The 14,961-nt window shown below is 43.1% G+C and overlaps 1 protein-coding gene across 3 annotated transcripts in view; it reads right to left on the bottom strand.

Moving 5' to 3' along the window:
* Positions 1-14,961, bottom strand: part of RNF44 (ring finger protein 44) — a 72,045-nt gene that overhangs the window by 48,207 nt on the left and 8,877 nt on the right. Inside the window, exon 1 of one of the 3 annotated variants that reach the window (XM_048488103.1) lies at positions 3,556-3,912. The exons of 1 other annotated variant lie outside the window; for it this stretch is intronic. The gene's annotated coding sequence lies outside the window, so the exon portion shown is untranslated. Of the gene's footprint in view, positions 1-3,128; positions 3,227-3,555; positions 3,913-14,961 lie in introns of those variants that run through there. One more of the 3 variants, XM_048488104.1, reaches the window with a different exon arrangement.

Here is a 14,961-nt window from a genome sequence, read left to right as displayed (position 1 = left end):
ATCTACTTGCAGGAATGTCACTTTTCAAACAGAGCGATTTAGTTTATGGGTATTGGTTATAAGCAAAGAATTAGTTTTCTGCCACTCAGGAATCCTCTGACCAAATTTTAAAAATGGACACATTTAAGTGAACCATCAACCATCTATGATGACACCATCACCTTGGTTCTCCTTCAAATGCTGTGATGAGAGACCTTCATTTAATACAAATCAAAAACTAAAATTCCAGAGCCTGGAAGACCAAATTGTCCAAAGTTCAATACAAATAAAATCAATTATGTAAATGGTACAGTGTGCGTAAGTGTTATTTGATTATTCAGTCTAATAAACCAAACAACAACTCAATTGAGCACCAGCAGAAAAGGTAACAGGATGAGACAATGTGATGGCCATACTAATTGCAAAAATATAACATCATAATGGAAATAACAGAATTCAAATGAAGCTTCTAACATATGGAAAACCCATACAATTTCACAGAGAAAGCCACAAAAACTGAGAGAAGAAGTATCTCAACTTGACACTGGAAGAATCCATCAGACGTACATGTCTCATAACCTGTAAGAGACACATCCACCATTACAAACCAAACAATCTTGAGGGCTGGAACTACCCTTCTTTCAAAAAGGAAGTAGACAAGAAACTCCCATCACAGTTCTCACACAAAGCAGCAGGTACTTTCTACAGAAGTGCAAGAAATAGGAAGTGAAATCCTACCTCACTCTATAAGGGCCAAAAGGGAAGTTCTTACACATAGTTATGTACGGAGGTGCATAAAGACTGGCAAACAATACAGGTAGAAGAGTTTCTTTTCATACAAGAAAGAGGCAAACATAAAAGATGGGATACATTAATGGTAGCTTCCGGTCTCTCCCCTTTTTCTGGAAGCAGGGAAAGTAGTAATAGTGGGGATTAAGGCAAACTATCACCATTTTAAGAATTTACCAGTCTGCTATTGCCCCAAAGCATACTTGTCTCATGAGGTCTTTTATACTCTATACAGTGGTTTCTTCATATTTTACTTGCAATTAAGCTTATTTGCCAACCCTGTTTGATAGGACTTGAAATAGGGAGAAGGCATTTTTATGATCACAATCGTGTGCTCTCCTGCATCCACTGATAGAAATCAAAATCCTGGATTCCATCATTAGTGACTCTCTGCCTCCTAACAATGAGCCAATTCATCCAAACATTCCTTGGCTAGGCATTGCGATAAAAGCTTTCAAACATTTCAAATAGAGTCAACTGCCATAATAAAACAACATTTTCACTCATCAGCAGTGCCCACAAAGACACAGCCAACACTCTGCCAACTAGTGAGATTCTTCGCAATAATGTCATGGAAAAAGCACACCGTGTCACAGCAGAACACAGAGAAACGTGGGTCTCTATAGTAAAAGACAATGCCTGAAACCTTCTGCATCTAAACTATATCACTGAGCGTTCCTGGACAACTTATATGCTACTCTTCTCACCCTTTACTAGGCATATCCTGGGCTGCTTCATTGTTTTAATTGTTAGCCACCTGGAGGATCAGCAAACAAATGTTATACAATCAGGCAATTGTTTTCTCAGGCCTCAAATATTCTGCTCTCCATATAAACCAGAATTAAGTTTTGCAAAGTTTGTTCCAGTGCGTTGTGTTCTTAGAACAAATTATTGGAGATGACATGGGGCATGTGTACAGTGATGCAGTAAATATAAACAATTTAACATGATTCATGCTTCTTGCTTGAGTCAGTCTGATATTATTTTAAGAAGAATTTCTTGGAAACTCATATGGACTTTATAGCATTGCTACCCTTTCCATGGTGCTTTCCTGGAAGGTTTGGAGCCATGACTCTCTTATTTAAGGGTGTTAAAGAGATTGCTGGATGTCAGTGTGAAAGTTCTATGTGATTTGCTTTTGGAATGTATTTGCTTTTAGCGTACAGGATGAAAACACTGAGACCTCTTAAGGACATTCTACTCAGATCTGGATGGCCCAGGCTAACATGATCACATTAGATCTCAGAAGCAGGGTCAGCCTTGGTTAGTATTTGGATGGGCAAGCTCCAAGAAATACCAAGGTTGTTTTGCAGAGGAAAGCAATGGCAAACCACTTCTGTTCTTCTCTTGCCCTGAAAGTCCTGTTGGGTTGCCATAAGATAGCTACAACTTGATGGCACTATACATACAACAGAGCTTTATTATAGAATGGTTCACAAATATGTTTTAATAAAATATAAGGGGCTGTTTGTTTACAGTAAATGCTATCGAAGCTGTATGTAGTACCCTACTGCATCATGTAACACATCATGTTAGGACTTATGCTTCATTGTAGCTTTGTTTCGGATTTCTGCTTGGTTTCAGATGTCTACAATTTTCATCGTATGACACTACTTACTGGAGGTCCTAATCTGAGTCTCCGTGAGAGAAACAAGCAAAAACAGCACAAATAAATAATATAAGTACAATGGGGACTCACAACACACTATTTATATTCTCCTTCCCAGTTCTGTGCAGGAAAAAAAGTCACCAGTGTAATTCCTGCACTGCTGTTAGAGACACCCTTGGCCATAATATACCCTGCAAGCCAACACAATCGGTCCCATTCCCAACCGTGAACACCCTCTCCCCCCACGTCCAGCTTTGCTTGCCTTTCACAGTACCCGAGAACATCTTTGCTTGAGCTAGCTTTAAATTCCTATCAACAGTCAGGAGCGGACAAAGCTGTTGAGAAGATATCCTAGGAAATCAGAAATCGATCCGCTCGTGCCAAGGTTAGAGGTTCTGTGACTTTAAGAGCAGCGAGATCACAGGCCATGTGCTCCGTGCGAAACAAAAGCAATAACAAAGGCAGCGGAGGTAGCCTAGTCCTCGGGCCTACCCCAGCTAAAACGCTAAAGCAAAAGGGAGGGGAAGCCGAAGCAGACCCTCGGTGTCCCTGGGGGTGAACCCCGAGGAGCCCCCAAGCCTGGCATGAAGAGATGAGCCCGCCGCCGCCGCTAGACAAAGGCATCAACAACCGCGAAAAAGGAGGAGCACGTGTCAGCAAAGGAGCAGTTGTCTCCCCCCCTCCCCTCCCCTCCGTTCCAACGACCCGGGCAGCTCCCCTTTTCTCAAAACGAAAACCTCCCGTTTCCCACCCAAGAGGGATGGTCAGGAAGCTCTGGTCAGTCCGGGCTTTTCCGCTTCAGGGCTGCTTCAGATGAACGAAAGGAGTAGGCGCTTCGCAATTTTGGGGTGGGGGAAGCGAAAAGATAAGAAATAATTCTCAGCCGCACACCCCTCCTGCTGCAGGTGCCATTCACAGCCAAAGATGAGGAAATGCCCCAGGCTGCATTGGGCTTGCAAGGAAGCCGCAGTTGCAATAGCTGCCTATTCAGCCCCCCACGGGACACATAAAAGCCGAGCAGCACCCTGCTGGATTAATTCTTCTGTATTGTGCTTTCAATCGACGTTCATCCGGAGGCTTCCAACTCAAGCGTTCAAGCTGCCCGACCCCTCCCCCCACCGCACGCATCGCCAGCTCCCGAAAGCATGCACGCAATTGCAAACCTTCCCCCGACCTACCTGCGCCGGTTCTCTGGATGCAATTACAGCCTTCCCCCTCCACCTTTTCCACCCTCTGGTAAGTGTCTGCTCTGGGCCCTGCGCCCGCGCCCCCCTCGCCACAGCTGTCGCTGCTGTTTCCGGTTTCTTCTTTGTTTTCTTCAGAGCCCCGGGAGCTCAGCAACCCTCCCTGGGCTGCTAACCGAATGGGTCAGGGTAAGTGGGGTGCCAGTGGCCCCAGGACTCTGGCCCTTTAAGAACCGCCCGCGCCGCCGGGGTGTAACAAACGGCGCATTTTATTCACAACATTCGGACCTGGGAGCGCGCGCGCGCGCGTCTAGGACGAGCGGAGGAAGGGAGGCAGCGGCGCGGCCTCAAGCGGGATCACGTGACCAGGCGCGCCCCTGCCGCTGCTCGCCTCAGCCATTTTGCGCAGGCGCATGGCCGGCGCGGCTGATCCCGTTGGAATCATCAGCACGCGGCGGCAGAAGCCACAATGTAAAGAGGGGGTGTTTCGGAAGGAGCCATGGCAACTGTGGCTGGGGTGAGGATACCGAGACGAAGCCCAGAATTTGCAATCACGTAAGATTCATGTATCTCATTCAAGGCTGCCCCAGCCCTAATTACTACCTCTTAGGGCAAAAATTTGATCTAAGTAAATCATAAGTAGTGAGATATCGAAGTTTTACTAAACGCAACTAAATGCTGTCACCCATTTCATTGTAGCTATTCAGGGAAGAAATAACTGGGATTAAGGGAAAGACAAAAAAAACTTGATCTCAAAAAATGAATTCCACATGCTGAAACACTGGAAGGGTTTGCAGGACTGGGGCTCAGTGGAGGAGCACCTGCTTTGAATGCAGAAAGGTCCAGCTTTCATCACTGGCGTACTAGTTAAGGATCTCACAATGTAGCAGATACTGCCTTTCTCCACATGAATGCTTCTACCCATCTGAGTAGGTAACAGGGAGCAAGATGAACCATTGAGCCAACTGGATATAAAGCAACTCAATATGTTCGCACACACATTCACACATTAAATCGTGGGAATTAATCAGGGATGAAAATACAGTAAGTACCACAACACCACTATCTAACTTTTCAGTGGTGCTATATTTATAATGTTATGTACATTTCTGATCATTTTCATAATGTTATGTACATTTCTGATCATTTTCAAATGATCAGAAAACATTCTGTCAGTTTTATGAACATGGGATCCCCAATAAAGTGAATGTCTTCAAACAACATATCACTAACATGGAATTCACTGCCTCAAGATCTGTTGTGGTTGCTGGCTTAAATAGTTTTAACTTTTGTAAGCGAATTCCAAGAGGGAAGATCTGCCAGTGGCTATTATTTATGGAAATTTCATTCAGTTTTCATGCCTGATAGCAGCATGAATGCCAACTATTAAAGGCAAATAGGGAAGAGGCCACTACCTCCAGGCTCTGTTTGCAAGTTCACAAGGGCTGGCTGGATACTTTTGGAAACAGTATGCTGGACCAAATTAATCTAGGGTCTAAACTTTTACCAAAATAAATAAAAGCTCAGTCCTTTCCATTTGCACTTGCCTTTTACTGATTAAAGTGGTGTTATCCATTTTTTAAGATCCTTTCAACTTGGCTGGCAATGATTTGCAGGGACCGGCAGTGTGGCCACATAACAAGTGCATAGAGGAGGAAGCAGCTCTTTGAAATTCTATGGCCATCGAAGTTTATGCCAAGAGATGAAATCAGCCACCTTCCACCAGTGGCATACTTACTTACCTGCTGCAGCAGTGCTAAGCTTAGAAGCCCCAGGGAATATTTATTTTAAGTATTTATTTATTTGATTTTTATACTGTTCCTCCTGTTACCACAGTCTCAGAATGGTTTCCAACATGGATTCACAATAAATATAAAATGCGATCCTCCTTCGGGGGAGGACGGGTTACAAGTGTGGTTAAATAAATAAATATAAATATAATATGGTCAGTCATGGTGCCTAAGTATCTGCATCCTGCTCACTTATTCTGAAAGAAAATAACAGCCGGAACAAGGCAGGGTCAAGTGAGACAGATGGGGCAATCTCAGGAAGACACAGGAATTAAGCAAACGGCATCCCTGCAAATAGCACACTTGGGCTGTTTTTCTAATCTGTGCAAAAGAGGCCCTAGGGCCACACCTGTAGCAACTGTTTGCTAAAACTATTTACTCATTGGGGTAAGCTGGCCTGGTCAATGGAGTCATTCATTGCAAACGTGAGAGAAACAAGGAATGGGAGACATATTCAGGTATAACAAGCTGAGGTGACTATAAGCAATGCATGGCATTATCTCTCTTCAAAATCTCTCTAATTTATAGCTTATAGTTATCTGTTGTGCAGGTCCCTTAGCTTAAAAACTTGCAAACAAAATAAGTAATGTTTTGCACTTGATATAATCAGAGTAAGAAATCCATGCAACAATCACCTCCAGATTGGATTATTGTAACTCGCTCTATGCTGCCCTAACTTTGTGCTCCAGAAACTTAAGCTTGTTCAACATGCTGCAGCCAGGCTTCTTACTGGAGAACCAAGTAGGAACCGGATTACACCGGTCCTATACCAACTTCACTGGCTGCCGATTGAGTACTGGATCATATTCAAAGTGTTGGTGCTAACCTTTAAGGCCGTGAGTGGTCTTGGATCTGCATACCTGTGGCACTGCCTCTCCCCGTGTTGCCCTGCTAGGTCCCTCCACTCATTGGAGGGAAATTTGCTGGAGGTTCCTAGTCCACAAGATATCCAGCTGGACCAGGGCTTTTATGGCCCTGGCCCCTACCTGGTGGAATAAGCTCCAGAGTGAGATCAGGGCCCTGCAGCACTTAAATTGTTTCCACAGGGTCTGTAAGATGGAGGTTTTTCGTCAGGCGTTTCCATCTGGCCAGCTGGGCTGACTTGACTGTTACCATCATTGACCTCCTGTGGGTACGGGTGTGTGGGGGGGGAACGTCGCCATCTGTGGGGGTTGCTTTATTGTTTTTTTATCTGTATATAATGGTTTTATGGTTGTTTATTGTTTGCTGCCCTGAGCTCTGTTGGGGAGGATGGGATACAAATGTGAAAAGAATACATAAATAAAAAGCAGACTATAATACGCTGTTCTCAGCCACCTTTCTCCAAACTAGCATGCGTTTTCAGCACAGTGCTAATATGTCAGAACTTGACAGAACAACTCAGAATGGAGCATCTCTACTTACTTGCATTTATGGCTTGCCTGTAATAAAGGAGGTCGTTTTGTTTTTGTTTCTCAAACACGTGATGATTTGCAATCTGGTGGGTGTTTTAAAGTTCCCCAATACCCTTAAGGAGACTGATCTATCCTAGAAGTTCGTTAACCTTCCCCTGTCTTGCCAAGTAGATGCTGTTTGTGCAGTAGGAGAAGGAAGAAAACCTGATAATTAGTGTTCATATTTCATAGTTCCTGGCAGTTTACCCTTGATTACCTTACAAGTAATATGCAAACACGTGTGCCACAAGAATGCCTGAAAAGCGCCTTTAGGGCAAAAAGGATTTACACCAAACTTTTTTGTGGCATAAGTCTGGCTAGGGAGGGGGACATTTCTGGGCTGAAAGCCCAGTAGAAGCTAACTAAAGTTGGCTCTACCCATGGGAACAGTCCCAGCCCTCCTCATGCTGCACTGGTGTCCTTCATTGTGTTGGTGTGGTTCTGGGAGAGACAGCCTCTTCCGAGTTGGGCACCATGGAGTTGTGTGGCTCCTGCCCTCCACCCTGCTTGTCTTCCCTGCTGGCATATGTGCCACTTATACTAGCAGGGTGGGTAGACATCGCTTCCAGGACATGCTTCGTCCTCACCCTCCTCTGAATTGGGGTGCCCAGCTGATTAAAATCAGAGAGAGCACAATGTAGCAGTTAGCAACATTTTACAAGTTTCAGATTTAATCTCCTATCCAACATAATTCTAATAGTGCAGACACAGCTTTTGATAGCAAAAAAGGAGTTTCCTTCTCTGTTCATCTTACAGAACCTGGCAGTAGCAAGCCCTCATTCCTGACAGACGTTCTTAGTAACATACAAGTCATTCACAGTGGACATTACATATTTCTCAGCAACAGTTCAGTTACACCAGTCTCAGCAGATCTACTCGATCATAGTTTCACTGTACTGCTTGGGACCAACAATCATTAAGTGCTTATGGTAACATTCAGATGTGACAAACTGATAAAAGACAGTACTTCAAGAGAAATATTCTATGCTCCAACTGATCCCTGTGAGATAGTGCCACTAGGTGATGTGTACTCAGCTGTAATAACTAGATAGGCAAATGGTGGAACAGAAAAGGAAAGAAAGGCATTGGCAGGCAGGAAGATGGAAGCAGGAGAGTCAGAGATATCTGTCACCTAGGTACTCATAGAGGAAGCATATTTCCATAATCCCCACTACTTATGGAACTGTTAGCAGACAGAGTTTTCAGTGTCTCAGACTTCTTTGTGCAACTACAGCTGGTGTAGCTTGATGGGAGGAGTAAACCAAGAAGCCCGGGGACAAGCCATGAACTCACAAGGTAGCCTTGGACAAGGCTCTCTCAGTCCCTCTACTTCCCTGTAGCAGAGCATGACGTTACTCAATAGAGCTTTTAATCAGGTTTACAGAGTCTCACAAATGAAAGGGTCATATATTTACTAATACAAAGTTGTATTAGCAATACTCTATTTACTTAAGGTATGTTTGGTCTCTCCTTATAAATATCCATGATGTGGCTCTCAACATCAAATACCAGATAAGCTATAAAACAGTGGCAGAATAGAATAAAAGATAACAGTGATAAAATCATATTAAAAGTGTGCCGATCTTAGAACACCATGAAACTTATCCCCTCCCCATACACAGATCAGCACAGCAATCCACTTACTTTGCTGTAAAGGTTCTTTAAAAGATTAGGGGGGAAAATATGGCACCTAAAAGGCTGCAAATTGATAAGCATATGTGGGGAGAGAATTTCCAAATCTTAGCATCACTGGTGAGAAGGATCCATGTCATGCTCACATGTCTAGGTCAGAGGCTAGTGGGGCACCCAGTCTGGAACCTCTGATGATTGTCTTAAATGGCTGTTGGGCTTGTAACCTTCAAATCCCCTGGTCCCAGATGGTGTAGAGTTCTCAAGGTAATAGTCAGCATTTTGAAATGTGTCAGGAAGTGAAGTAGGGCAACCAGGGCTCAAAGTCCTACTGTATCATGAATCTTGTTCAGTGAACTTTGGCAGTTGGAAATGCAACAGCTAGACTTGTAGACTGACAGATGCGATCCCTGTATCTTGTATATGCTAGAAGGCACGTTTTAAATGAACTGAAACTCCCAAATAGCTTTCATAAGCTCCCCCATATACAATGCATCACAGTGGTCCAACCTGGATGTGATCACACCATAGAAAACATCTCTCAAGAAAGTTGGATTACCAGCCAAAGCTGCTTAAAAACTTAAGTGGCCCTCGTCTTCAGATCCATAGACACACTGTCTGGTCTCAACCAAAAATTAAAATGAGAGTTATACCTAAACAACACACACACACTTAAATATATCAATGCATGTAGCCCAAATGCATCTGTAACAAATTCCAGGAGAATTAAGAACATTTGCTGGCTGATGTTAGGAGCAGTGATATAACAGTACACAACTCAGCATTAATGAATGACACAGATTATCCCAAAAACTCACATGTAAGTTGCCTCTAACTATTGACTCCCTGAGCTGTAGAAAAAGGTAAGCTATAGTAGTAAATGAACCTAGACCTCACCTGTCAAGCTTATTCTCAGGCCTAGCCAAGGTTGTCACCTGGCTAGACAGGGTCTGGGAAGAAATGCATTATAGAGGGTAGCAGCTGGCGGGGTCAGAGGTGAAGTGCAAGTGTGTAAGCTATAGACCTAACCCTCTTGACAACAGCGTTAATCCAAACAGAGCATAATAAAGTGCATCCCCCTCCTCCACTACCAACAGCCACCTCTCCAGCTATTAATAGCAGTGGCTTTCAGACATTATCCATCTGTGCAGGAAGAATAAAGCTTAATTTTTGCAGGGACCTTTTCACTCATGGCTCACATCCAGCTCTGACAACAAAAACCATCCCACCCTTACTTCACTGAGGCTCATATATGTTTATACAGGTACAAAAGAGAGATAGATCTTATGCTCACCTGTTTCCTTTTATTGCCATCTTCCACCAGCAGGTTAAAAACGTTTTTGTTTTATTTGGCATTCTCCATGACCCCTTCTTCCAGCCCTATGTTTTCATTGTTTTTTTAATGTTTTTCTATGAGTTTTTTATCTTGATTTTAGTGATGTGTTTTCATTTGGATTTAATGGTTTTTAAAAGGGTTTTTTAAATTATGTATGTTTATATAATCTATTAGCAGCCATTGTGGCCTGAGGAGGGCAAAAGGCAGGGTCCAATTTTTGTAAATACGTCCAACAGGGATGGGCATGCTTCAGTTTTGCATTGTTTATTTCATAAAAAAAAATTTGAATTCACATGATACACTGATGTCTCAAGATCTGAGGATCAGTGGTCCTTAGACGTCAGCAGCCAACAGGGACATCCATTTTGATTTACACTTTTTGTACATCCAAGCTCTCCCTTGTCCCTCATCCACCTTACACCAGCGGCCTTCTCTCAAAGTGTGTGGCAAGCTGCACATGCCCCATGGAAATCACCATCCCCCAGCATTTTCAGAATTATACAATATAGCCCTTATCATTTAGATGTTAAAAGCAAATTTAAGAAAAATGTTACGTTTGTATCTGGACCTCAAAGTCATTTATTAAACATTAGTTGATTCCATAGGATCATAACTTAAAAGGCCCTGACCCAAGTTCTGTTCAGTCTTACTCCTTGTTTGGAAGGGACTTTGCACTGAGGCAAGCAAGATTCTTCTTTACTGGTTAATAACATCAAGAAAGATGGCTCAGCTAAATTGGAGTAGAGGGGGCCTAGGGAAAAAAATGTTCAAAGCTGCTCAGAGAAATAAAGAGCAACATTACAAAAACCTCAACTTCCAGTATTTGCCTGAAAACTATGACTGGTTATCATTATGGTCTTCAGATGCAGAGTAACATCTCACTAGCTCTATGGCAAAACCTTTTTCACTGGAAAAAGAGTAAAACCCAGCTCAATTTTACACTGGAAGAAACAATGTCAACTATATTAGTATCTCTTTAGAGCTAGGCAAACAAATTAAGAGTTCCCAGATCTGAACTATTGTTCCAAGCATCCAATCAGTGCATTTTCTGGCTAGTAATCTGGAAGTAAAGAGACTGAAGGCAACAGGTCAATTACACTTTGAAAGGGAGAACAAATTATACCCTCTTAACCCAAGTTTCCCCCTCCATATGTAAAAATGGAGTGTACCATTTCCACACAAGCTGGATGGAATGAGAGAGGCTCATCCTTTGTCTTACAAAGGACTCACCCCAGAAATACCCTCACATGTTTTAAAATACCCCTTTGAGATTTACAGAGCTGAGTCTGAGAAACACCAGGATCTCTAAATGGTTAAGACATGGTGTAATCTGAATTCAGTGGTCCTGAACATACAGCTCAAGGATTCAAGTAATGCTGTGTGGATGAGATCAAGGCCCTTCAAAACCGTCATTCTGTGCAAATGTCTCAGCAGTCAACAGGGAAGCAGCTGGTCCAGCAGAAAAGATTCTGGCCACCCTTGTCAACAGCATAGATCACGAGGAGCTCCTGAGAGCAAACAGTTTCTGTAAACTCTGCCAGTTTTGGTTGATCCTCATTCCAATCTGATTTAACGTACACTCATTGGTTTTTTCTGCAGAACTACATATATGTCTCTTTCTTCACTAGCTAGAAACAGAGGCTATTCAATTCCAAACTTCCCTCAGCACACCCTCTTTAAGAGACCATCTGCTGCTGCAGATGCTTCCCATGACCCAGATATAAGGCCAGTTCAGCAGAAGAATTAGACTGGGTGGATATCATCAGCATTTCTTTAACATTCATTTGGTTTTGCTTTGGAGTTAATTTTGGGTTTGTCCTTAATTTACAGATGGATTTTTTCCCTCACTCGATCTTCTAGGCTTGTCACTTGTTCTGTACTTCAGAGAATGGTTCCTTATTTATTTCCAAAATATTAATGGAAAAGAAGAGATGCAACATAACTGCAACTAGCTAGTTTAACATGTTACTAATACGGAATAAAGTACTGGCAGTACTCCGACACATGTAAGATGTAATTACCTTATGACTCCGCAATGTGTTGCTTATGCTTGAATCCTTTTGGTGGCAACACTACTATCCCCCAAAAACATACAAGCAAGAATCTAGTGTAAAAGGTCTACACACACACAAAGAAACCCATGCTCAGTCTGAGAGCTTAAACTTTAATTTATAAGGTCCTAACCCTCATGAGTGGTGGGAATTACTTTCTGTTCATTTGAATTAATCTGCTGCCCTTCAGAATTCTCACAATGTGTTTTTACTGCTTAGAGAGTTATTTCATACTGTGGGAATTATTCAAGGAAAGCCAATGGGAAAGCCCACTAGAATGACCTCCTTAAGAACCAACCTAAAGCCTCTCTAATAAGCAAACTTTGCCCAGCAACACAGATGGAGCACAATAAACAGGATTCTGTATATTCCATGCAGCTACAAGAACAAAAAAAGATACCCACAGAAAAGTATACAGGGTGCAAAATTAATAAATTGTGTTATCTTGGCACAGAATTTCGATTTTTTAAAAAGCACACACAACCTTAACGATCAACTATTTCTCTAAACCGGGTCCATTAGTTGGTTGTGGACCCATTGAAGGCTTTCATGGCTGGATTCAACTGGTTGTGGTGGGTTTTCCGGACTGTGTGGCTGTGGTCTGGTGGATCTTGTTCCTAATATTTCGCCTGCATCTGTGGCTGGCATTTTCAGAGGTGTATCACAGAGGGAAGTCTGTTACACACTGTGTCAGAACGTTAGGAACAAGATCCACCAGACCACGACCACATAGCCCGGAAAACCCACCACAACCAGTTGAATCCGGCCATGAAAGTCTTTGACAGGTCCATTAGTTTCACAGTGACCTAACACAGGATCTTGTCAATGGCCATTAGTTCTTATTCCAGCAACACTGTGGGATGTGACAGTGTAACAAAGGAAATCAGAAAATTGGACTCTTATTAATCAAGGCCGAAAGCAGTAGCATCTGGTGGGGCTGCATGCCAAAAAGCAAACTACTGCTCCCAGCAGCCCAGCACATCTGGCAGACAAGTGTCCAGCTTTTTCAATTCCTTCAGTCTTATCTATGTTCATCTCTATTTCATTCCCCCTAACAGGTTCATAAAGTGGGGCTAATTAGATCTCGCTTAAAACTTCCTTCCATTTGTACCAAGAAATCCATAGCTCCCCTCCCTCATTAGCTATGCTCTGAACTTTACTGCCTGATCAATTCCCTGCAGCAGGCCAGTATCTAAACTGGGTGAAGAGAACACCACAATATGAGTATTTTGTCCCATTCAGAAGCCACAAATATTTTCCTTTCCCCTCTGCTCCTCTTATTTGTTATTACATGTTGTCTGTTAAATGGGGGCCATAAACAATGTTGTTTAGCAGCAGCTGCTGAAGGGAACGTCACTGCAACCACCCGCTTTACAAGCCAGATTTAGTGCCCAATGAAAGCAGAGACCATGCCATTTATGCTTTTGTCACTGAAGGAAAGGGGATGGAACGGGACAGCAAGACACCAAGCGGCATCTTTTGCAGCACTAAGGGCTCCCCTTGGCTACAGCAGTATCTACACTGAGCACTGGAGAACCTTTATCCATGTATTCACTTCTTAGAACAAGATCTAGAACCATGAACATATATGCCAGAGATGTCACGGTGAAATCAGTAGGGCTGTTTCTGCACGGTCCAAATATCCTGGATTGAGCTAGATAAATATCCCTGTGCAGCCAAGAAGTTTGCATGGTTCCCAGTCCTCAAGTGAGTTTGCCCCACGATATTTCCCTCATCCCAGAGTATTCAAAAATCGCCAAATTGGCAATAATTTTCAGGAATCCTGGGGTGAGCCCACTACAGTGCAAACACCACGGAAGCAGAACCAGCGTATTTCTTCGCCCAATCGCCTGATCTTCCCGCCCCTTTGCCCACCCCCCTGCTCTCACCACCTGACATTCATTCAAGCTGCCACTCAAAAACAACAGCCAATCAGGATGGGGATCACCAGGCATGCTCAGATACGCTTGCAATGTAAATACAGAAGTCCGAGGCTCATGGGAAAGAAATTGGAGTATTTCCTCCCAGTCTTCACTGGATTCCTTCAAAAAATGGGCAGCCATGCAAAGAAAGAACCCAGGATAAAACAGACCCAGATTGTAAGAAACCAGTTGTAACCAGGTATTATTATGCAGTGTGGAAACGGCCTAGGAGGAAGCAGCTCTTTTTGTTCCAGGTACCAAACTCAAAAGTGGGGCAGAAGCTTTTTCCTATTTATACAGCTCCAAACCAAGAGCAAGAAGAAGCACATGAACCTGAGGGCTAACTTGTGTTTCCTAGCTCATACATTTCCCAGATAACCCTTAGATTCAACCCCTGACAACATTTTCTAGTTGAATAAACTCTTCACTGCCAACAGCTGCACCGTATATGAAAGGTAGGGGTCAAGTCACCATCTAGAAACCTTCCTCACTCCAGGTCAGAAGTGGATCATGAAGGAGATCCATGGAACTAAATCTCCATTACAGAGCTGACAGGCAAAACTTATGTCAAAGACAGTGGTGTGTTCATGTGTGTGTTAACTGTGGTCAAGTTGCTTCCAACTCATCATGACCCTATGAACCAGTGTCCTCCAAAATGTCCTACCCTTAACGGCCTTGCTCAGGTCTTGTAAACTGAGCACCACGGCTTCCTTCGTAGAGTTAATCTATCTCATGTTGGGTTATTTCAGCTTTTAGGGTCATTTCAGGCTTGATTTGATTTGGAGCCCACTGATGGTCCAAGGTATCTGTAAAACTCTCCTCCAACAACACATTTCAGAGAAATTAACTTTCTTGTCCAGCATTCACACTCATACATCGTAATAGGGAACTTCATTTTGGTTGCTAGTGAAATGTCCTTACTCTTAAGAATCTTCTCTAGCTCCTTCACGGCTGCCTTTCCCAGGCTTTTTCTGATTACTTGGTTACAGTCTCCTTTTTGGTTGATAATGGAGCCAAGCAATAGAAAGTCTTCAACAGTTTCAATTTCCTCATTGTCCTCACTAAAGCTGAGTAATTCTTCAGTAGTCATTACTTTTGTCTTGAGGACACAATAAATGAATTAATGTCCTCCAGGTTATATGGGATGAGATTAACCAACAGATCCTGGTCACAAAAACCTACAGGAGAACAGATGCATCCACTCTCAAAAAAGGTTGGGAAAGAAGGCATTAGCACACT

The sequence above is a fragment of the Sphaerodactylus townsendi genome, linkage group LG03 (assembly GCF_021028975.2).
Source record: "Sphaerodactylus townsendi isolate TG3544 linkage group LG03, MPM_Stown_v2.3, whole genome shotgun sequence".
Lineage (NCBI taxonomy): Eukaryota > Metazoa > Chordata > Lepidosauria > Squamata > Sphaerodactylidae > Sphaerodactylus > Sphaerodactylus townsendi.
The sequence above is the reverse complement of the archived record's forward strand: the minus strand, read 5'-3'. Positions and strand labels throughout refer to the sequence as shown.